This window comes from Lissotriton vulgaris, chromosome 1_2 (genome assembly GCF_964263255.1).
Source record: "Lissotriton vulgaris chromosome 1_2, aLisVul1.2, whole genome shotgun sequence".
Classification (NCBI taxonomy): domain Eukaryota; kingdom Metazoa; phylum Chordata; class Amphibia; order Caudata; family Salamandridae; genus Lissotriton; species Lissotriton vulgaris.
In genome coordinates, this window is record NC_141686.1 from 286,080,513 (window position 1) to 286,103,441 (window position 22,929).

General features: G+C 48.9%; 1 protein-coding gene across 2 annotated transcripts in view; it reads left to right on the forward strand.

The window, feature by feature from the left end:
- Nucleotides 1-207: 207 nt before the first annotated feature.
- Nucleotides 208-22,929, forward strand: part of CORO1B (coronin 1B) — a 199,760-nt gene continuing 177,038 nt past the window's right edge. Inside the window, exons 1-2 of one of the 2 annotated variants that reach the window (XM_086953251.1) lie at nucleotides 800-1,109; nucleotides 7,732-7,827. The gene's annotated coding sequence lies outside the window, so the exon portion shown is untranslated. Of the gene's footprint in view, nucleotides 1,110-7,731; nucleotides 7,828-22,929 lie in introns of both variants that reach the window. The other variant, XM_086953250.1, reaches the window with a different exon arrangement.

Consider the following 22,929-nt stretch of genomic DNA (forward strand, 5'->3'; position numbering starts at 1 on the left):
CGATATAAAAACGCATGAAATAAATAAATAAATGAAACTGGGAACAACAAATAGCATGAAACCCGCCGTGCCCACACTGGCCCGGCTCTCTGCACCACAGGCCTGCCACTGCGCGACAAGCCAGCGCGCGTTGCCGGAGCGGGGGAGGAGCACGAGACGTCATGCTAAAAAACAGAAAGGCGCGGCACCATCCTCTTCCGGTCAGGCACTTCCGGGTCACGCCCTGAAGCCCCCGGCAGTGCTTCCTGCTTGCATCATGGGGAGCGTAGTGTCACGCGTTGAACCGTTGCTGCGTTTACATAGCGCTCTGTTGTAAAACGTTTTAAAAAGATGTCATGTACACATTCCTTCCACAGCTGAGTTACAATAATGAATAACCCCCGTCAGTTCCGCCGTGGGCCTTTCGTATACCCTGTTGGTCCTGCCTACCCCCAATCCTTCAGAAGGCTTAAGGGCAGGTCTGTGCAATGCCCGGTGCACACATCACAGGCCCGCAGTCTGCCTGGGCCTGCCCTGGCATGTGTCACTCCCTGAACCGCCCTCCTCTCCAACGCGCCCCCCTTCGGCCTGTCCTGCCTCAGATTGCTGCTTTGCCTGGCTGCCGTCTGCCTGGACCTCCTCCCCAGACTGCCCGGACATTTCCCTGATCCTGCCCCCGATTCTTTGTCCCTTCCCCTTCTCCTCTGTCATTCCTCGGGCCTGGCCTCTCATACGCCAGTTCTCCCCGCCTGAGCCTGCCCCCTCCGCCTGGTCCTTCCTCTCGCGGCCCGCCCCTCCCACGGCAGGCCCAGCCTCCCCTGCAGGCACATTCCTCTCTCCCCGCCTGCTGCTGGAGACGTAGCCACTTCCTCATCTCTTGCTTCCTAGCCAAGGTGGCCATCGCTGGGAGGGGCCCGCCTGCCTGTCTGAGGATCCCCACCCCTGCAGCCCCCCCTCGGCACCTCAAGCGGGGACCTCCAGCACCCCTCATCAGCAGCAGCCCCCTCGCCAGCACCGGTGGGACTCCCAGCAGCCCTCTCAGGAAGCAGAGCCTGACACAGCCCCTGAGTGCCCGCCACTCTCTCCTCCTAACTTCAGCAGCACCCCACCCGGGACAGGAACAGAGTGAAGTAAGTGAAAATGTGGGGAGAAGTGGCCCAAGCCACTACTGAACGAAGATGCCCCCCTTTCAAACAAAAAGTTTCCTACAACTTTTAAAACCGCATTCTCCCCCACACGACTGTTAAAATAATGTATGTCCCATTTAACTGTACATCTTTGAATGTTTTCAACATGTGGCCTCTGGGCTCAGTCTGATCATGTTGTCATTGTTTATGCACCGAAAAGCTCTATGAACTGCACAGATTGTCACCGGCGCTCCCCGGGCTGTTGGCATCTGCCCGGAAGCCTTGCTCTGGTGTGTGTGATGGGGTGCGGTGTTGGGCGAGAAGGCAGTTATTGGGAAGGGTCCTCTATCAAATGCCTCTTAAGGCAGAGAACCCTGGAAAAGGGGAAATTCATGTATAGATTAGTGGGGGTTTCTGTAACGCCATGTCTAAGATAGTGGCGGATGTTGAGCTATCCGATCGTAAGGTAGCATGCAATTTGATGGCAAATTGGGTGCACCAGTGTAAGGTATTGTTCTGGCGATAAGGTATCTGAGTGTGGAATATGTCGGATTGGGGGCCTTGTCAGGGGTAATAAGCGCTACATAAATAAATACAAATGTATGGGGAGCACAGAGGTGGGGTGATAAAAGGGAGTGGTCAGGTGCAGAAAGTGGGGAGAGATATGGAGAAGGGTGGAGTTTTGGGGCTCCTTGTACTTGTCAATCTCTCCTGGGCCCATGATTGACTCCGATTTTGATATTCATCCTCGTGCCTGCTGTAATGCCCAATTTCACGTTTGCACCCCCTTTTCATGGTTTATATATGCACTGCTCCCAGTTGTCTGCTCTGTGCTCCTCCACGTGTCTGCCCAGCTTGATTATTCAGTAGGATTTGTATCCCTCTCAGTCCATGTCTGGCACAATTTTCCTACTTTGAATCTCCACCTTCTTACTTGCTCTGCTTTATCCTTCTTCGCGTGCTCTCAACCCCACTATTTTGAAGAGCTTTAGTTCATGTCTGACGCGAATAGTTTACCCAGGTCAGGTCTTTTTTGTTTGCCTTGTGTTCTAATATGTATCACCAAACATTTATTAAACAGGGGGGAACTAAACAATAAGTACCAGAATCCAAAGTGCATGGCTGGTGAGGGTACAGGTCACAGAAGGGATTACGGCCTGCCTTTTGTTTTAACAATTATTGGGTGTCTGGATAGTTCATCAGGCCTCCCCTAGTCTGATCGAGTTTCCATAATGTTACCTCATACGTGGCATGCTATATCTCAACCTCATTCATATAGTGTGAAAAACAATCTTTGATGATTTTTCCACGAGCACTGTTGTGATTGGTCTGTGCAAAGATATTCTCCCTAAAAGGCATGGCTACAGCTTATGTTTGACTTCAAAAACTGCCCTGTACTCTCTTTGCCACAGGACTGAAAACAACCGTCAGTATCCTGGTTTAGTGAATTATTGTTGGCAGTGTAGGCACTTCTGTGATCAAGATGACTAGCCTAAGTTGGAGTCTGCTCTGGTAGTACTGCATGATGTGCTAGCATCCCTGTTATACCAGGTTCTGGCAGAACCTCTTAATGAACTAGATACTGTCGACTTGTGGTACCTCCTGGAATCAGGAAGCATGTAGAACGTAACATGTAGAACGTAACATAACGTGTATTTGTAAAGCGCACATTAATTCACCCAAGGGTGTCTCGGGGCTGAATAACAGATGTTTATTTTTACCCAACTCAATGGTACTCATTTTATTGACCTCGAAAGGCTGAGTAGACCCGCCGAGATTTGATCCTGTGGCCATGACGTTGAACATAGGACCCTATAGTGGACGCATCAGTCCACTAAGTCACCAGAGCCTGGTAGAGCAGTTACTACTTCCAATTTCTGCCCTGCAGGTACGCAAAAAGGGGGAGAGTTCACTGTGCGATTAATGGAAAACCTAATGCATATACTGTGCACTTGCCCACAACTTTTGAATTTAAGGAAACTATATTTACTCCTGCTTTTAAGGATGCAAAAATAAGATGTACTCCAGCGGCTGTCAAGTACTGTTTTATGCCTCAAGTTATTGATTTATTATGAAAATATTGAAATTCTTAGACCATGCCTATAACATTTTAGGGTCTTGTGCTAGCGAATCGTACTCATATTTCCTATCTTTTATTCGTGAGCCATGTGGTATATTTTGTCTATTTTGCTAACATATATACATAATAGTAAATCTACTCTGTTATTTTTATTGTAATCAGTGTGATTAATAAAGTAAAAATCGATTAACCTAATCAGGCGGTTAGAGTTGATTGTTCAGGGTGGTATATGACTTTAGGGGTACCTATGTTGAATACCCTCTCAGCAAGAAACCCTTCATTGCCAAAGATAACATTGTGACATTTGGGAAATTCAACATACATTACTATACGTTGAGAAAAAGACACCTGCCATACCAACTTATTTGTTATATATGCCACGTATGGCAAGTGGAATTTAATGAACAGAACACATTTGCTCTTATGTCATCCCTGATATCATCCTTGTAGGCAAATAATATATTCTCCAGTAGATCTAGAGTGAAGTATTTTGTAAGGCCTCTAGCCTCTTTATAAAGGGTGACATCCTCAACTTGTGCACATCTCAAAACAGTCTAATATCAAGGTGTTATCCGAGGGTGAGATTGTACCTTGCATTGTAATGGATATTCTGGCTATCAGGAAGACTAGATCTACAAACATTTTCTCAAATATGCAAGCCTCTGGATGTTGGTAAAGGCCCAGGATGCAACTCTCTAGGCTGACTAGCAATGGATTATAGCTTCTCGCTGATTTCTCACCAGTAACGTCCCTCAACAGTTAACCAGACAACCCAAAACGTGTTTTTCGTCCCCTCCAGGACGTCTGGTGCAGGATGTTAAACTGTACGTATTGGAGCTTGGCATTGCAGGAGATTTTGTATGGATAAGCTAACTGTTTCTCAAATTCTTTCTAGTAGCACGGCCTATATATGTCTCCAGTTTGTCTCACCAGAACCACTGGGTTACCAGCATGGGAGTGAATCGAGCTTCTGAGCCATGACATTGAAGATTTTTCCATTACAAAAGTTGCTCGTAGCGTCTGTAATAGGGAGTGACTTTGTGGCTCTGTGTTTGTTATGCCCCAGAGTGAGTGGAGTGCAGGTATGACCTGCCAATGTGTCAAACTGTCCTGCGTGCAACCCACACCCAGTGGGATATATCGGTCCCCTGTGAAATTAATTTTTGCTTTTCCCCAAGATTCTGAAGCCTTTTTGGAAGTCCCTTGAGCTGGGAAAGCTCTTCAGTGATATCACAGATGCATATGTGACAAACTGTGGAGCAGTTCTCAGTGCTCTTTAAATCTACTCCCATTAATGGATTATAGTCTCTGGACAATGTAAACGTATGCAGAAATAGTTTCAGCAATTTATCCTTGATGGCAAGCGCGCCCATAGGCCTTGCTCTGATTGCCAGTGGCCACCCAGCCGATGGGTGACCCTTTGAATTTTGGCTCCATTCCACACTCGCCTGTAGGAAGCTTTAAAGTAGCCACAGTAACTCTACACTTTAGTATAAAATGTGGCATAGTAGCGTTCCCAGGAAAGTTTGGGGCTTTTCTCAACTCCGCACAAAATAAGGTTTTCCGCATTGTTTCATCTTCCTCAGAATGCATCATCTTCACAGATTAAACTTGAATTTGGTTTGAAAAACCAAAAACGAACACAGAAAGGTTTTCTCGTTACATATGTCACTACGAAGGTTCTCCTCTAAGAACGTAATTATTAAACCAATACGAACGACGTTGTGGTTTAAAGACAAAGAAGACTTCATTAAAAGAAGTCACGCTTGGACAATTATTGATTCTTACAAGCAACCTTGTCCACAGATAAATTTAATAAATTTACCTAGAACTTTTTATAAAAATAAGTTATTTCACCTACGATTTGGCTTATGTCGAACATTGTAATACATCCCTAAATGGCAACCGAAACCACAGGATGCTAAGTGCAGACTATGCCATTTACATGAAGAAACCCTGACACACATTTTATCGATCTGTCCCATTTTACTAACTGAACGCAAGATACTACTGAAAAGAATGTTTAATCTGTAGTGGTGTTGGCACGGATAGCTCTGTTTTTATATTTTCAAATTATCAGCATGTAGCGAGACTGTGGGGTTCTAAGCGGATGCCCCACCCCTGCCCAAGTTTTTAAAGTGTGGCAGCCATCAGCTTCACTGCTAGGGCAACTAACTAAGGTGCAAGTAGGCTCCCCAGGCGATTTATTTGTTTATTTTTATAATGCCAAATTTTACCTTTGAAGTCAGCCTTATTTATAACTAGCAGCCCGTCCCGACGTTGTCCGGGTATGAATTGCTGCCGGCCAGTAGTATATTGTTTTGTAGGATTTCGTTTTGATAGCATTTCTTATCTGTGACAGACCTGTGAAACACTCAGATTCACAGTGCACTGCTGATGCACTTAAGAGTGCGCATTCAGTAGTGTGTGAACTCGAGTTTCCCTACTTTATTTTTCCTTGCAATATTATATAGCGTGAACTCGACAAGATGGCATGAGCACAATTTACATTACAGAAGAACACATTCATTTGTGGTAGGCACGGGGAGACAAAGCAATTTGCCTGGAATCACAGGATGTTGAGCTGATGCCGAGATTCGAACGTAGCTCCCCAGCTCTAAAGTTCGCAATTCTAGAACTTGTGGCAGGAGGTGTGTCTAAAAGTGTATGTCGGTGCTGGCCATCAATGAGAGAGACCTGTGCATTTTTCAAATCGGTGGTGAAAAAATATGAGTATGTTGCTGGAGATGTGGGCCGCCGTGCCACCAATGTACTTACCGGGGGAGGGTAAACACTCATTATTCCGCAACTTTCTTTCCGCATACCATCACTCCGCATACTTTCATTACGAAAGTACCATGACTCCGCAATGCCATTTTAACGCCTGGCATTACATTTTATACGCTTTTACCACGCATACATTTACAACGAAATTCTTTGTAAATGCATGAATGGTAAAAGCATGTTTTTTTAAACATGCTTGGATAAGGTAAGTATGGGTATAGGGGTATATGTTTTGGGGTACTGAGGTATATGTTTTGGGGTGTTTGGGTATTTTAAGGGTTCAGATATAGTTTTGGGTTATGGGGTACAGGGGTAGTTTTAGGGTTTAGGGATAGGTATGGTTTTTGGGGTACAGGGGTATTTTTAGGGTTCAGGGCTGGTTTTGGGTACAAGGATATTTTAGGGTTCAGGGCTAGGTTTGGGTTTAGGGGTACATGGTTATTTTGATGGTTCAGGGCTAGGTTTGGGTTTTAGGGTTCAGGGCTAGGTTTGGGTTTTGGGGTACAGGGGTATTTTTAGGGTTCAGGGCTAGGTTTGGGTTTTGCGGTACAAGGGTATTTTAGGGTTCAGGGGTAAGTTTGGGTTTTGGGGTACAGGGTTATTTTGATGGTTCAGGGGTAGGTTTGGGTTTTGGGGTACAGGGTTATTTTAAGGGTTCAGGGCCAGGTTTGGGTTTTGGGGTACAGGGGTATTTTAGGGTTCAGGGCCAGGTTTGGGTTTTGGGGTACAGGGGGATTTTTAAGGTTCAGGGCTAGGTTTGGGTTTTGGGGTACAAGGTATATTTATAGGGTTAAGATGGGTTAGTGTTTAAGGGTGTTGGGGTATTTTAAGGAGCAAGGGAGGGTTATGATTATGGGGTGCAGGGGTATTTAAAGGGAGCAGGATGGACACCCGGAGCTGGAATGTACAGAACCTGGGAAGAAAAAACAATGAAATATTGGGTACAACGCTCGCTTTTTTTCCCGTAATCCCGCGCCTCGCACACGCCCACACCCCCAGCACACGCCCACAGCACACGATATGAGACATGGTATGAAGGGCGGAACGTCCCACACACCCCCAGCGTTTGTCACGCCCCCAGCACACGCCCACATCACAACGCAGACACTCCCACAAGGGACTACTTTGCTGGCACAGTTCTTTTACCTTTTAAATGTATATGGTGGGCGTCTGCATAGCCTATGTCCTTCTGCTGCAACTGCCCTTTCCAACGCTGTATTGGGTGTTGTGATTGGAATACCCGCCTCAAAGGTTTGGGCTCTCTCTTTATTATATTAGTATAGATATTCTGACCCGCCAGAACGTTACACACCCCAGGACCCAATCTCCTACGTACATCAGACATGTATTGCCATCCAAGAGTATCAAAGGAAATTTCCAAATCTAATACCAGGCACACAGTTGGGTCAGACTGATGGGTCAGCATCTAGAAGTAGGTCCAGTTTCCTGTGCTCCTGCCATACTAGCTTCCTTGCCACATGGATTCTAGATAACCTGCCCACTGATGCTGTGGGAATGGTTCACCCAGAGACTAGTGGGCTCCTGGAATGCTCCTCTGTGCTGCCTCCGGCTACGGGAAATACTCTCCTCAGCAGTGACCACATAGCTAAATCACCAGGTTAATCAAGTCCATGGTCTTGTGTCCTTTGATGAATCTTGTTTGCCAGTCGATGGATGATGGCTGTGGCGTATTTGTGTGTGGAGGGCTTAGGTTTGAATTCTGAGAAGCGAGGGGCACACTGAAAGATATTCTCTCCACAGTGCTGTCCTTCAGGAGCTCCTGCCAGTGTCCCTTGTTCAAGCCAGCAGTGGTTAGAAATTCTGCCTGACCAGCATATCCTCGATCCTGAGGAAGTGGTTTGTATCTGGTTTTAGACTCGCACGTATTCCTCTAAAAGCATTACGAAATCAGCACATTTGACCAAGAAGGTTGGACCGAGAGCCCCACGGAAGATTAAGTCTTGTGTAGCTCTAGCGTTTTTGAACTTTGCAAGTGGGTAAACATATTTTGTAATTTTTTCCTTTTTTAATTTGTTTTATTTATACTTTCAGAATGTTAATATTTTCTTAAGTGTCTATCTACACACACACGTGCTGCACACTTCACTGCTGCAGAAAAAGCCTCGCACATTTTCCAATTAAATCTCTGAACTACCCTGTCCGCTTGGCCTCAGACCGTATTTAACCTGCTAAGATAGTAGCCCTAAGCCACTTTTTAGGCGCCAGTTCATATATTAAGGAGAGACCCTTTCACATCATGTTCCCATTATTGGAAAAATGCAGACCTAACTAAGTTTCAAGTTGTAATAAGCGTTAAAACTACCCAGCCCCTACTATTGTGTTGTCCCTGTTATCATTGTGCGTCTCCAGTATCTTTAAAAAATAAATGATTTTCTAAACGCTTTAAACTCTTATTGACTTCCTCTGAGACGCAGTATGACCTTTCTGATGATATCTTAGCCTGTCTTTTCTGAAGCACCCTCTCTTCCAGTGCTTTCTCGTCTCTCGACAAACTCACTCTCCTCTCTTTCGCCTCTTTTATGACTACTCATGAGAATCAATTCACCACACAATAGGAACCCTGGATCTACAAGAAAGGAAAAAGCTGATGCTAATGGGGTGTCCCTTTTATGGGACGGTTTCCCTCATAACAAACAAAACATTCCTGAGCTCCTCCCTCTCAGTGAGAGGTTTGTAGGCCGCACTATGACTAGGTTAATAGTGCGAGCAGACTTCCCTATGATGAAGCATGCCACCCTCGGGTGGGTGAGGGAAACTATCCTGTTAAAGGGACAGGATAGTGCTGTGAATCGTTTTTAGGTCTTGCCTCTCAATGCGCATGTGCATTGAGCGGAGCAAGACTATAGGGGCATAAACCGAGGTTTAACTAGACTGGCGATTTGATGCTGTGCGCTTTTAGGTCAATGCGCAAGCGCAATGACCTAAAATGCGCGTGCACAGCATCAAATCGCCAGCCATCTGTTCCCCAGCAGCTCTTCCCGCTCCGCCCCACAAGCTTCCCCCAGCGTGCGCTCTGCCTCAGCCGCACTCCTCCCACACCTTTGAAGTGAAGCTTAGCTTCACTTCAAAGGCCCCTGCTGCTTCACACTATTCACGGCCGCCAGGCCTTGTCTCTCCCTCATCGCCGCTCTCCCCGCACCACCCCCTGCTGCGGCCGTGTCGCATTTCTCTTCCCACAGCAACGCCCTCCGTCTTGTTCTGCTAATCTTTGTGTGTAAGCGTGGGGGTGCGGCCGGAGATAAAAGCATTTCTTTAGTTTGTCTCATCAACATTTAAGAAACACTTGGGCACATCTTAACTGAGGTGATTTACCTGCCAGAAAGAAGCGCCTTGAAGTCTCACTAACAGTGCCCTGGGTCCGATGCTGGTGGCAGGCTGCGTCTTATAGCTTGAAGCGCTGTCTAGAGATGCGTGTAGTGAAGAGCATCAGAGCCGCGCATTCTTTATGTCGGCACCTCATTGGTCCGTTTCCAGATCCGTCACACAGCTTGTCTGCTCAAAGGGCACTTGTCACTCAAGTCCGAAAACTCCTTCCTTTTTTTCACGAGTCTGGAGTTAAACCTGTTCCTCTCTTTGTGGCCAGTGAAAATGATCCGGATTGTAGCCCGAGGTATGTTTTGTGTGCACTGCTGCTAGACAGGCACTCTCCGCTGGAGGGAAGCGCCGCCAGCTTGTGTAGGTGGATGGGTTTGCTTAAGGATGGAAAGTGCAACAAACCATCAGCCACGTGAGCTCCCAGAAAATATCGTTTTGTTGAGGCAAGCCGCATCTTGCAAATTATAATCCTTTATTTGTTGTCCGCATCCAGATCTAGATTACCCAAGGAAGCAAATATATACAGTCTCTTATTACCTCCCTCTACATCCTCAGCGGGGGCTCCTCCTCTAGGCGGAAGAGCGCCCCCCACTGCTCCAAGAGCACAGTGCAAAGAAAATAGAATATGATAATAACAGGAAGTTATCATTTTATTTTTAATATTGACCTTGCAGCCTGGTTATGGTGGGTTGGGGCTGGGCTCCCGTTATGCCAGAGGGAGGAGTGGCTGCTGCACCTTAAGTGTGCATGAAAGTGTGCTTTGCCATCACAACCTACAACATTACACCACATAGATACCAACGTTCATGCCTCATTAGATACCAGTGGTCCACTCCCCATCACCTATCTCCCTGAGTTCACCCCAAATTACCGAACAAGACCGCAACCATCACCTCTCTCTCTTCTCGCCATCCCCAGCCCATCCGTGTAATTGTTACCTGCCCATTTCTTCTGCAGCCCTCCTTTCTGCTGATCTCCCTCTGCTGTACTCAGTGAGGGATACACCATTGAACCGACTTCCCCCTCCCCCACCGGGGCTTCTCCTCTCTTAACCCTCCTCCTACCCTTTTCTTATTACTAAGGCCTTTCCTTACTTCCCGGCACTTTCTTGTACCTTTATATTCAGGCTAGTTTGTTTAATTCCACTCCCTCCCTTACCCAGCCAGCAGCGCCCGAACCAGCTTCTCACCCTATGCTGCCCGTCCCCGGCTCTCTCCCACGCCCGCAGTCGGCGTTGCCTCCGCTTCTCCTCCGAGGCGTTGGTTCCCTTCAAACAAGATGGCGGATCCCAGTGTCCCCCTGGCCACGTCAGTGTCAGTCTTGCGCGTTCGACGCTGGGTAGAAACAACTCTCTACTGCCACCCCGCTGGCTCAGAAGCAGGCTCTGCAGCCTTCCGTATGTCACGATGTAATTTCAAATATGCCCGCTTTTTTCCCGCATTGATGCTATCTTATTAGTTGCAGTCCTCTCTATTCTGAACTCTCGTTCATCAGTTAAACACTCTTACACAGGGTTTTCCACATTGCTCTATTGCGCTGTGACTTCATTGCATGCCCCAGCTTGCTCGTACTAAAATTATTTACGTGAATCACATGTGTCTCAATGGAATGTTTAAACGTAGACTAGCATTTTACTGTTAACTGAAGTTCAGTGCCACTGGAGCTTGTGGAACCATTAACTTTATAGAGTGACCCAAGCCGGAGCTGATCGGATTTCCGCTTTGCACTAAGAGCCAGTATAATTATATATTTAATATTTCAGTACCCAGGTCTTCTTGTTTTCGTGTGGCTAGAGTTATATGTATTATTATGAGGTATCGGCAGCGTTTACACACTTCCCTACAGATGAGATCGAATCTTAAGTCTGTAAACAGCATCTGTTCCCCAGCGTGGTGCCTCCAGCAGCTCTTCAAAGGTATCCGCTACGCCCCCAGTGCTCTGCCTCAGGCATTTCTCCTCCCCTAATTATTCACGGCCAGCCGTACTTTAACTTTCACGGCCGCCGGGCCGTGTCTCCTTTTATTTTAACTTTCTTTTTTTTTTTAATTGTTCTTTTCGTCTCCTCGTACTGAATTCTTTTTGTCTCACTTTCTTTCTTACTTTCTCTGTCTTCCCTTCTCTGTCTTCCCTTAATTTGCTTTTTCTGTCCGTCTTTCTCTCCATCTTTTCTTCCCTAGTTCCACTTTCTCTCTCCTTTTTTATGACTCCTTTTCTTGCTTTAGATTTACCCCTCTACTTTAATCTTTCTGTTCCCATCTGTGCCTCTTGCTTTCACTCCTTTTCCCTCGCCCCTTCCCTGTTTTCATGTCCATCATTTTGCCCCTCTCCCTATACCCGTAACATAGACAGTTTAGGTGCAGATATACGTTTTATACTTTACCTATTTCGTGTAGGAGCTACACGAAAGGGCACACGGTAGTTGAGATCATGGGGTCACATCACTTCCAGACCCAAGCTGCTTTCTCTACCACCACCGATGTTTAACGTTCAAGTACTTTACTATCGTGAAATATTGCCTACAAATGTGAATTGCGTTATTGTTTTTGTGAGCTCGTTTCTCCCTCTCCCCATCTCCCCCTCTGCCTGCTCTCCTCTCTCTCTCCCCCCTCCGTCCTTCGCTCTCGTCCTCCCCCTCTCTTCTTACGCTCCCTCTCTCGCTTTCCCTCTCTTGCTTTCCCTCTCTTGCTTTCCCTCTCTCGCTTTCCCTCTCTCGCTTTCCCTCTCTCGCTTTCCCTCTCTCGCTTTCCCTCTCTCGCTTTCCCTCTCTCGCTTTCCCTCTCTCGCTTTCCCTCTCTCGCTTTCCCTCTCTCGCTTTCCCTCTCTCGCTTTCCCTCTCTCGCTTTCCCTCTCTCGCTTTCCCTCTCTCGCTTTCCCTCTCTCGCTTTCCCTCTCTCGCTTTCCCTCTCTCGCTTTCCCTCTCTCGCTTTCCCTCTCTCGCTTTCCCTCTCTCGCTTTCCCTCTCTCGCTTTCCCTCTCTCGCTTTCCCTCTCTCGCTTTCCCTCTCCCTCACTTCTCTCTCCTCTCTCCCCGTCTCGCTCTCCTCTCTCCCTCTCTTTACCCTCTCCCTCTCCCTGCTCTCCTTTTTCTCACTCTCCCCATCTCCCACACAGCATCACTCAGCACCACCACAGCATCACTCAGCATCACTCAGCATCACTCTACACTACCACAGCATCACTCTGCACTACCACAGCATCACTCTGCACTACCACAGCATCACTCTGCACTACCACAGCATCACTCTGCACCACCACAGCATCACCCGGCGCAACCACAGCATCACCCGGCGCAACCACAGCATCACCCGGCGCAACCACAGCATCACCCGGCGCAACCACAGCATCACCCGGCGCAAGCACAGCATCACCCGGCGCAACCACAGCATCACCCGGCGCAACCACAGCATCACTGGTTCAAATATGTTCTTTCAATGTTTGAAGCAGTTTTCAAGCTTACAAGCTTTATTACAAATCACAAAAAGATGTTGATTTTTCACTTCTGTTCTTGGATTTTCGACACAATGAAAAACACTGAACATAATCTTCACAGAAGTTATTTACAAAACTTAAAGCTATTGACATTACAAATTAAATAAATTATTTAAGTATTAATTATTTAAAAAAATTAAAAGCCATTGTTATTTGTAATATCAATACATCTAAGTCACGTAAATACAAAACATGTTGCATTACAAATACTATAGGTGTTACATTTGCGAAAGTTATAACTATTGGCATTGTGAATGACAAAGCTATTAATTTAGCTATTTTCAGAAACAACACATATATAAAAAAAAAAGTCATTTATAAGACCAATAGCTCAAACTTTCCTAATGAGAGACCTATTGCATTTCCAGTGCTTGTTTTTCTGGGGACACAGCCCGTGCTGGTCTCTAAACCCCCCCTTGGCCGTTCCTTTGTGTTTTGTGTACCCATGACAGCCTACTAGAAGTTGCAGAAAATAAAGGTGATTCTACCGTCACACCTTTTTTTCCAGCTGTAGGTGGTTGGGTGGTCCACCCCTCCACTTGCTGCGGCTTCATCCTTGATTGGATGTAGAGGTCCCAACCCACAAGGTTATAAGAGAACATTACTGCAGCCAGTTGTACACAACGTATTGCCTTTAGAGAGACGACTTCCCCACTCCTGCATGGAAATATGTGACCGAGGTTACATGTGGTTAACTGCTTTAAACTCCCAAGCTTTCCACATGTAAAGAATCTGGGCCTCCGATGTGATTTCCAAGTCTCCAACCTGTGGGTCATGCACTCTAGAACGTAGGCTTACTCCTGCAACTGAATGGAACTCAGGGGAGCTTTCTACCTAGTAAATTAAGGTTCTGCAACCAAGGCAAGACTGCCTTCAACTGAGGCATTTCGAAAGCGCACCATTTGCTTTGAAGTATGTGCACTTGCACCGAGTGAGAGCAGAAAATGTATTCAGGATTCTCTGCCTCATAAGCAAAAGCTGACAAGGACCGCGTTTTAAATTCTTTCATAAGCTAGGCTCCCACCTCAGGTCTATACAGCACCTCCGGTTCAGCATCCTCTATCTAGGCCCTTGTTTTAGACGTGGCTGGAGGAAACAATGCGATGCTGAACCAGTCCCCCCCCCCGGCCCCCCCCAACCCCCCCCCCCCCCCCCCCCCCCCCGCCCACCTTATAAATGACCTTCTAGGCTGCCTGTCTTTCAGGGAGCGCTTAAAAGTGCACTGTAGTAGCGAGACCACTCCTTTCGCTAGAAAACCCGTTTCCTTTGTGTTAGGTCCTGTCCACCAACCCCACCGGAGAATCTGAGCCCTGCATCATCAAAGGAACAAAGGAACTTTCCACGGACATGGGGTGAAGCACAGAACCCGAGACATGTGTCATCACAGTAGGCGCTGCAGGGCAACACCCACAGTGCTCTGCAAAGCTAAAATGTAAATTGTGCTTGGTTATGACCAAGGTTCCTCATTGAAATATGCGGCCTACAACTGCCAAATTATTCGGCAGGCTTCACTATATTAAATGGAAACGAGGCAAATGATGAGGCATAATGCATCCGTTTCTGTGGCAGAAATATTTTGCTAGCATACGTTAATGGTGTTTGGAGGGAAATGTCCCCTCATTAATACTAGACTCACAACTGAATTCTGCAGTTCAGAGGTGACTAGCTAATGTTTGCAAAGTCACTGCCCACGAACAGTTCCAGATGTGGTGCTTTTTTTAGTGTATTTTTTTATTATGTGTGTTGGGGGAGTTACATTATACTTGTATGGAAAACGCAGTGGAAATGGAATCCGATTCCAGTGTCTCTGGCCATATGGCACAGCTTCATGGGTATTAGTTATTTATTTTTGGAGCGGAGCTCGGAAGTTTGTAAGCCAGTGCGTTTATACCTCTGTGTTACTTTGGCAGGCCACATTGAAACGACTTCCATTTTTATGCCCCGCATGACCCGGAAGTAGATTATCTTGCTATTGCGAAACAATTCCACGCAGCACACCATGCCCTGATACAACAGTCTTTTACACCTCTCCGGCACAGTACCTTCCCAGCCTGTCCAGACCTCGGAGACCACGGTCATAAAGTATGACACCTGTGCACATGGACACAAAGAATAGTGCCCTTTGTTTCTCTTTTTACATTTGAAATGTGAACATGCATTCAGAATATATTTCGCCTGTACTTTACACGTTGTGATTCATTTTAGAAAAAAATCATATTAGCAAAACATGCGAAAGATATCTTTCCCCACAAAGAGGGAATTCCTTGCTCGGCGTCATTTGCCGAGCGTCGATCTTGGTGTGAACACTGCGGAGGCCCAGCCTTCAGTCAGGAGTCTGGGGGACCAGCGCCCTCACATTCCCACCTCGGGCGCACCTGGAAACCGAGCTCCGTTATAATACACTGAGCTAATGTGTGTGTGTGTGTGTGGGGGGGGGGGGGGTGTCTAAGGAGGAATAGAGAGCTATCGCATGGAAAGAGGAGATAACATGTTTAGTCTCCGCATCAAATGCTTGTTTAGTACAGCAATGACACCAACGTCGGTCTCGTACTCCAGTCTTTATAATAATAATGCAAAAACTCCCAAAGTGGCCCGTGTTTAGGGGTTCCCAAAACCGCGCCAAACAAGCATCCCTCAAAACTGTACCCTCAAAGTGTCAAGAAGGTCAGGGGCCCATGGTCGAAGTTCCACCTGGAGACGTTGCAGAGGCCTGGAACCGAGGACACACAGGGCCGTGCTGGTTTCAAAGAGGTTCAGGCAGCCCAAACTCTTCAACAGTGACCTGAACAGCACACCCTTTGTCCCGCAGAGTTGTGGGCAAGGATCCGGCCATTGGGTGTAACACTGTATGCAGGCGAGGCCAGGCGTTGGATGGGTTTGAGTACATTTGAACAGTGGTATTAAAAGCGCTCGAGTAACACCCCAGAACCTCTCAAAAAACATCTAAATCATGCAGTAACAATGCAGTGTAAAAACGTGACCTGCAGAGGAAAAGTACAAAGCAAACAAACATTTACTTGGCACTCCAGTAAACAAACATTGGCTCAACATAGGTGGATTTAATTTTTGCACACAGACTTGGCTGAAATCCTGCTGTGGGAGGGTGGCCCTCACCCCCACAGGTCCTGAAATGCTCCTCTGCGCATGAAGTGTGCGCCATGCGCCCAGACTTGTCAGGGTGATGCTAACATGCTTGGGTGGTGTCCATAGATTGCATTCTTTGCTAGGCATTGGTACAGGCAGAGGTAGGAAGTGCGCTTCCACGAGGGTAAAGATCATTCCGTACCTGGTTACCAGCAGGGAGATGGTATGTTCAGGATCCCAGAAGCGTCCTGATTTGTTATGGCAGAGTACCACCGTTTTTAAATGCAACTCACTGCCCCAGGAATCGGCACAGATTTCAGTGTTGTTATTCCTTGAAAAGTAAATGGAGCCCAATATTACATATAAAACATTTCTGTACATTAGAACTGATCATACTGTATAAACATTCTCAGCTTCAGACACTCCCTCAAAACATGGCTCTTTTCCCAAGCGTTCTGTTGAGCTCCTCTATGCTTCCTCTGTTTGATGCGTTGTGTCCCTGTCTATAGCGCCATGAAGCCTCCGGGCGAACGAGCGCTCTACAAATACATTTCAATATCAATATCAATATATCAATGTAGCCCTACGGTTCGTTATACACTTACATTATAAAATATAACATAGACAACGTTGTTAAATTATCCCTCATTTTAAACACCAAATACAGAGATCAGCAAGCGGGTGGCAAGGGCAGTGGGACAATGCAAGCACAATATCCTAACTCCTAGCGTTACGAAAAAAGCATGAAGGCATGATGCAAAACAGTAACCTTTATTCACTATTTTTCAAAGCAGTACATGGTAATAAGGTTCAGACAGATAGGTGTGACTAACCCCCATAGTCTGTTCTAGGCTAAAACGCCTACTGGGTCGGCGTCCAAGGCTCCGTCCTTTTTAGGTCTCGCTAGTTTAAAGTGAGTTATGGTGGTGTGTTTTCTGTACAGGAGGTGCCCACTGGTATAGGGAATATCGTGTTTTATGTCTCGCTTACCCACAACATATGCGCTGTTGCTCCGAAAGGTATTGTTTACAATGAATGGCTTGTAGCCCACACACTGCTTACCATTTGTTTGCTTCATTGTCCCTCTTCCTTGCTGCCTCTTAATTGGCCAGTGTGGGTCAGGTGTCACTTCTTTTTCTTTCTGTGGAGCACGGTCAAAGCACAGATTGCTTCCTCTTGATTAGTGTCCGTCCACTGATCGCACTGTGATTGACTTATTTCTTCCCCCTCCCACCCACTTCTTCTCTCTGTAGCTTCTTCCCCCGTCTGCCCACCCCTTCTCAGTGTTGCTTTTTCCCCCCTCCACCCACCCCATCTCGTGTTGCTTCTTACTCCTCCCGCGGACCCCCATGTCTGTGTTGCTTCTTCTCCTTATTTCGTGTTGCTTGTGTCTCCTTCCCCGTGTTGCTTCTTTTAACCTTTCCGACCACCATTCTCCGTGTCGCTTCTTCCCTCCTACCCACCCTTTCTCCTTGTTGTGGCACCAGTGCCTGACGCATCATGGCTCTTTTTTCAAACTTTACTTTTAGGCATGCTGCACTGTCACGTTTCTGTACACGTCTGAAAGACATTGGAAAAACCAATAGCTCTCGCATAGGTGAGACCTTTAGGCTTTGCTAATGCTTGTCTCAGCTGCGACTTCAGATATTTACAGACTCCCAAGAGCAGTAGAAGAAGGAAGTTTTAACCACGTGTACCGCTTTCAGCTGAGCAGGAAACTATAATAAGGCATGACGACCAAGCAAGATCATGTCTTTATTCAATTTAGATCTTGCCTTCCCTTTTGTACAGTGCGGCACAAGTCGAGGAAGTCGTTGATTTTGTCATCTTTCAAAATCTGACCTCTCTTCTTCCCTATAGCCATAGAGATTAACTTTTTCGTGACATATCCTGTACCCCAGAAAGAGAAGCACCTTCTTCAGAATAGGGGGCACTTGTGGGCATATTAACCACCCTCAGAACCTCACTGGTAACTGGGATGGAAGGGACCCCAGAAAAAGTACTTTTTGAGAAAGCACTTCCCTTGTGACTTCATCTTCTAGTTACGCGCTCCTCATAAGTGCACTTAGAGGCCCTTTCAGCATTTTTCAACTCACAGATTTGGACTCAAGGTTTTTCAGGGAGGTAATGGCACGGAACTCAACATGTTGACTTCTGTGATTTGTTATCCACAACCTAGGGTCCACTGCTGGCTGCCTTTGCCCACAGTTCTATAGTGCAGGCTCGTACTTTGCTTCTGATAATCTATCACTCTATTTTGAATCCTACCAGATGCATTTTGGAAATCTTTCAAAACCTTTATCATCGTGACCTCTACCTGATGCGCGGAGCTTCTGCAGGTTTAGGTTCTTTGGTTTTGAGTGGGCCTGGGCGTAGTTCGCTGAGTTTTGCTATGCGGAACTCCACGATGTTACAAAAAAACTCTGCAAAGATTAGCGAGTGGCGAAGTGCATTGCGAACTGCAGTTTGGGCTGATATTCCTGCAGCTTGGGTAGAAATTCTACCTGAGCGGCAGCACGCAAACTTGCTGTCCGTGATCTGGGAAAAAAACTCTGCTGCACATCACAAAGCGGAGTTTTCTGCACTCCACAAGCTCAGCGGAGTGCAGAAAACTCAGCAAACTGAGCAACGTTCACCTCCCAGGCCAAGATTTGAGTCTCAGGGTCATCCAACCAGCCTGCTAGGACCTCGTAGTGAATCTACCTCTTTTCTCCCTGTGCCTTCTCAGCTTCTCTCTTTTGGAGATATATGTGATGCTTACAGTGTCAGTTAATCTCCAGTGCCTGTCGGATTTGTTGTCAGGCATAGGGGGGATGAAATTGCCATGTGCTGTGCAAGTCCACTTTATAAGGCACTTACTCTATTTGTGTATTCTGGAGCTCGGAAGTTAATAGCAGGGTAAGCTAGCAGAAAAGCCAGATCTTGAGCCTTTGGAAACCTTTATGTGCTTAGCTTCTGAACATAAGCTAAGAGGGAGAGAGTTCCATAGGTCTGGGGCAAGGTAGAAGAAAGGTCTGTGCCCAAGTCTTGCACAGATCATGTGTGCAGATATCAACCAGAAAGCATAAAGAGTGCAGTTTTCGGCAGGTATGTTCAGAAAATTCTGCTTTGGTGTGAAACTCATTTCTGAGTTGTAAAAAGCCTTTTGGCAGAGGCACTGGTCGAAAATGGGCTGTCTTAGTTGAAAGCTGGATGCATGCTTCTGTACTAGCTGTATCTGGGCAGGATAGCTTTTTGTCAGTCCCAGATATAAGGAGTTCTAATAATTGGTCCCCGGACAAGTTGGTGCCACCAACCATTGAACACCATGTATCATTGAAAATAATGGGAGCGCTTTGTGTAGTATACACAGATGAGAGAAGCATGTAGCTCTAATAGTGTTATGCTGTTTCTTAAAGGAAAGTACCACTTCAAAGATAATGTAATGGTTTTTAGCTGACTCACTTGGAACATTGCCTAGCGCGAGTAGCCACCAAGTAGGGGATCAGATCAAAGAGACCTGTCCAAAGAGCAATAACGGTTTCATTGCTGTTCAGCTTCAGTGAATGTTGTTTCCGCCAGGACGCTTCACTCCGCAGACAGTTCTGGACATTTTCAGTGGTTGCCGTGGATCTGTTTGCAAATGAGACATATTATCTGTGTATCATCTGCATAAGGCATCACTGAGGGGGGCGTGACTTGAACAGTGATGGAGGAAGACGTGCTCGGGTAGAGCTCCTGCTTGAGCTCCCCTTCCCCGGGCCGCTTCTCCGGCTCAGTTCTCCTGTTTCGGCCAGGACCTACCGGCGGACCCATATCTGACCCCCGCCCACCAACTGACCAACTGTGGAGGCCCGCACCGGCACCCACTGAGACTACGGGGCCGGCAATGTTGCGACATCCCTGGGCCACCCCAACTAATCGAGGCCGGGGATCTGGAGGTGCGGCTGGGCCCAAATCAGCGACCGACGCAGCGCTTGGCCGGAACTTGGACGGCCTGAGAGGAAGGACTGCGTGGCCGTCCGCGCTGCTGCCCGGACTCTGCAACATCACAGAGCCGTCCCTGCCTGCAGCCTCTGACACCGGCGGAGGTGGAATTCCGCGGGCGATCGTGACCTCGGGAAGAGCTGGGCCTGGAGAATCGGACAGCACAGTGGTGCGGGAAGCAGGAACCCACACATCTACGTTGGCAGCCCCTTGGAGAAGACGTCTGGCTGCACTGAGGCGCTGCCTAGGTGACATTGGCGGGGCATAGAGACGAGGCGCTGCCCGGACGGGGAAGGCGACCCCACCCTACCCTCACGCTAGCGGCCGATTGAAGATCTTTGGCGGCGGCGCTGGACCCAGAGGTGGGGCCTACCTGCGGCGTTGTTGGACCTGGAGTGGCCTGGGGGCAAAGACTATACACCTTTCCCCCCCCGCTGCTATTGGAAGATTGAAGCGCTTCCCTCCCGGGACACGGCGTGGGCGATACCCCCTGGCAACGGGCCGACTTACGGCGGTGGGCCCCTACGACCGCCCAGGACACGTTTCCTCTAAGGAGCTGCACTGCGGCCCCCCCCACTCCTGCCCCCCCCTCGGCCAGAGCGGGGACACTATACGCCGCGAGCCACACGGCGTAGTAACCCGGAACACAGACGGGACCCCTGACGACGGGGGGGGGTTCTGCCCACCATCCACCACCACGTGGCAGTGAGCTGACACCACCATTGCTTCACGCCTGGAAACACGCCAAGTTGCGGATTGCACGGACGGGGGAGGAGCTGACGACAACCTGGTGGGGACTTCTGGAGGTGAGCTGGAGACCCCCCCCATCCCCCCCCCCCACCCCTGGAGGCCGGCGGCCACCTGCGCTCCCACTCCTGGACCTCTGCCACGGGCCCTGAGGTTTGCTGCGCCGACCGGCTGCCACAGGATAGTGCGGCTGCCCATAACTGGCGGGACGTTGCCTCTCTGAGGGCCACAGGAGAGCTACTCACCCTTGCCACTACACATACCTGCGACCGCACTCACGCCTTGGTGGGGCATCCTCGTCGCCTGCTCTGCCTTGCTGTGCTCCCTGCTCTGATCCTTGTCGCTGGGTCTGCCATAAGGACGTTGCCCAGCACTGGACTGCAAGCGCCCCTGTGCGCCTGACCTGCATTTACGACCCTTGGCACACCTCCAGTCTAGACACCTGACCACTAGAGCTGTGCCCTGATACACCCCACGCGGCCTTTGAAGGACACCCTCAGCACCTGCCTTATTCGCCTAGCCATCCGCAGGTGACCACTGGTGCTCACGCTGGCTCTGTGGCCTCGATATAGCACAATCTGCGGAGTGCCACTTCTGCTGTCGCCCCATTAAGCTTGACCTACACCGGACACTGCAAGCGCACCGGTATACTGAGTGCCTACCACCTAGAGTTGTGCTCTGAGCTGTCCTACCCATACGTGAGCCTAGCACAGCTGCCACAACCGGCCCATGTCTGGAGGAGTGAAGACACGGACCGGAACCGGAGGCACAGCCACGAAGGGAAAGCTATCCAAGACGGCGTCCAAGATGGATGCAGAACAGGTGACGTCCAAGCTGGACAGTGTGTTAGCTGTCATGGAGCGGTTGGAAGAATCCCTGCAGCAGACTCGCACCTCCCTGGAGAACAAAATCGACAGCGTGGCGATCGACCTGACCCACCACAAGGCCGATCATAAGAAACTTCAAGATCGCACCGCGACCCTGGAGGGGGCGGTGGCGGCGCTGGAGCCCACGGTGAACCAAGCAGACAAACACATCCGAGATCTGCTCAACCGGGTGGAATTTCTGGAGCAGCGGCCAGAGGTCGCGGAAGGACGGGCACGGAGGAACAACATCCGACTCGTAGGCATTCCGGAGAAATGGGGAGGGGTGGATCCCACTCGAAGAGTAGAAGACTGGCTGCGCGACTTACTGCCGGAGGATACACTATCACCCCACTTTGTAATAGAACGTGCTCATCGGGTGCCCATGCGACCCCTCCCTCCTGGCTCCAACCCCAGGCCTCTCATTTTTCGTGTCCTGAACTACCGGGACCGCGACACGATCCTGCGGGAATCCAGGAAGCTTGGCAATGCCACAGTGATGTTCTTTCCGGATTACACCGTGCAGGTGCAAAGACAACGCCACTCCTTTTTGGCAGTGAAGAGACGACTGCAGCAGGCGGGACTCAAATACTCACTGCTTTTCCCCGATAAACTGAGGGTGGTGGCGCAGGATAAAACTCACTTTTTCACAGACCCTGAGGCGGTCAAGGCCTGGATCGATGGAGGAATGGCTGGGACGCCTAGAGGGGCGCCGGGAACCGCCACGACATCGCGCCCACGCGGATCAAGACGACGCCGCAGGCGCAGGATGCCCACACCTCCCCACACCCTGGAGGTGCCGACCCGCTCTCAACCTGTGGACCTGATCCTGCATGAACAACGGGACGCGCTGCGCAGGGTCACGGAAATCAGCAACTCTCCGGTCCAGTCGTCTGCCCCGAATGCCAGCCCGAACACCTTTCCGAGCGACGATGAGGCGATCTATGGCCTACCGGACTCCCAACGCTCTGCGGAACCCCCGGAAGTCACGCCGCAGACGGCGGACCTTCTCGGCTGAGAGGGACCCGGAAGTCTTTCTCCCCGCAGTGCGGGGCTGGCGCAACCCACCTGATGCCTCTCTGCCTGGCCCGGAGGAGAGCGACACATGGAACTGTCTGAAGCGGGGATCTCCCTGCCCTGAGTAGTCGAGAGCTACTAGGACACAGTGAGTACTATTTTGTTATGCATACACAGCCCTGTCCTCTACCTTGGCAGGGCCGGCGCCACGTTCAAGCTCCTGCTGGACTGCTGTTCTGGTCTCTTCGGGGACTAGGAACCCTCGTGGGCTCTCCCCCTGCTCCCTGACATTGGATGGACTGCTTTGCAGCAAACTGGGCGGGTGGACTCATGGGCTTACCGGATAGTCATGGCCACTACTCTCCGGCCCGGAAGGGGCGACGCTCCCCTTATGTACAACATTGACATTCGAACTCCTCTTGCATCAGCCCATTACTCCCCCTAGAATTGTACAGTTT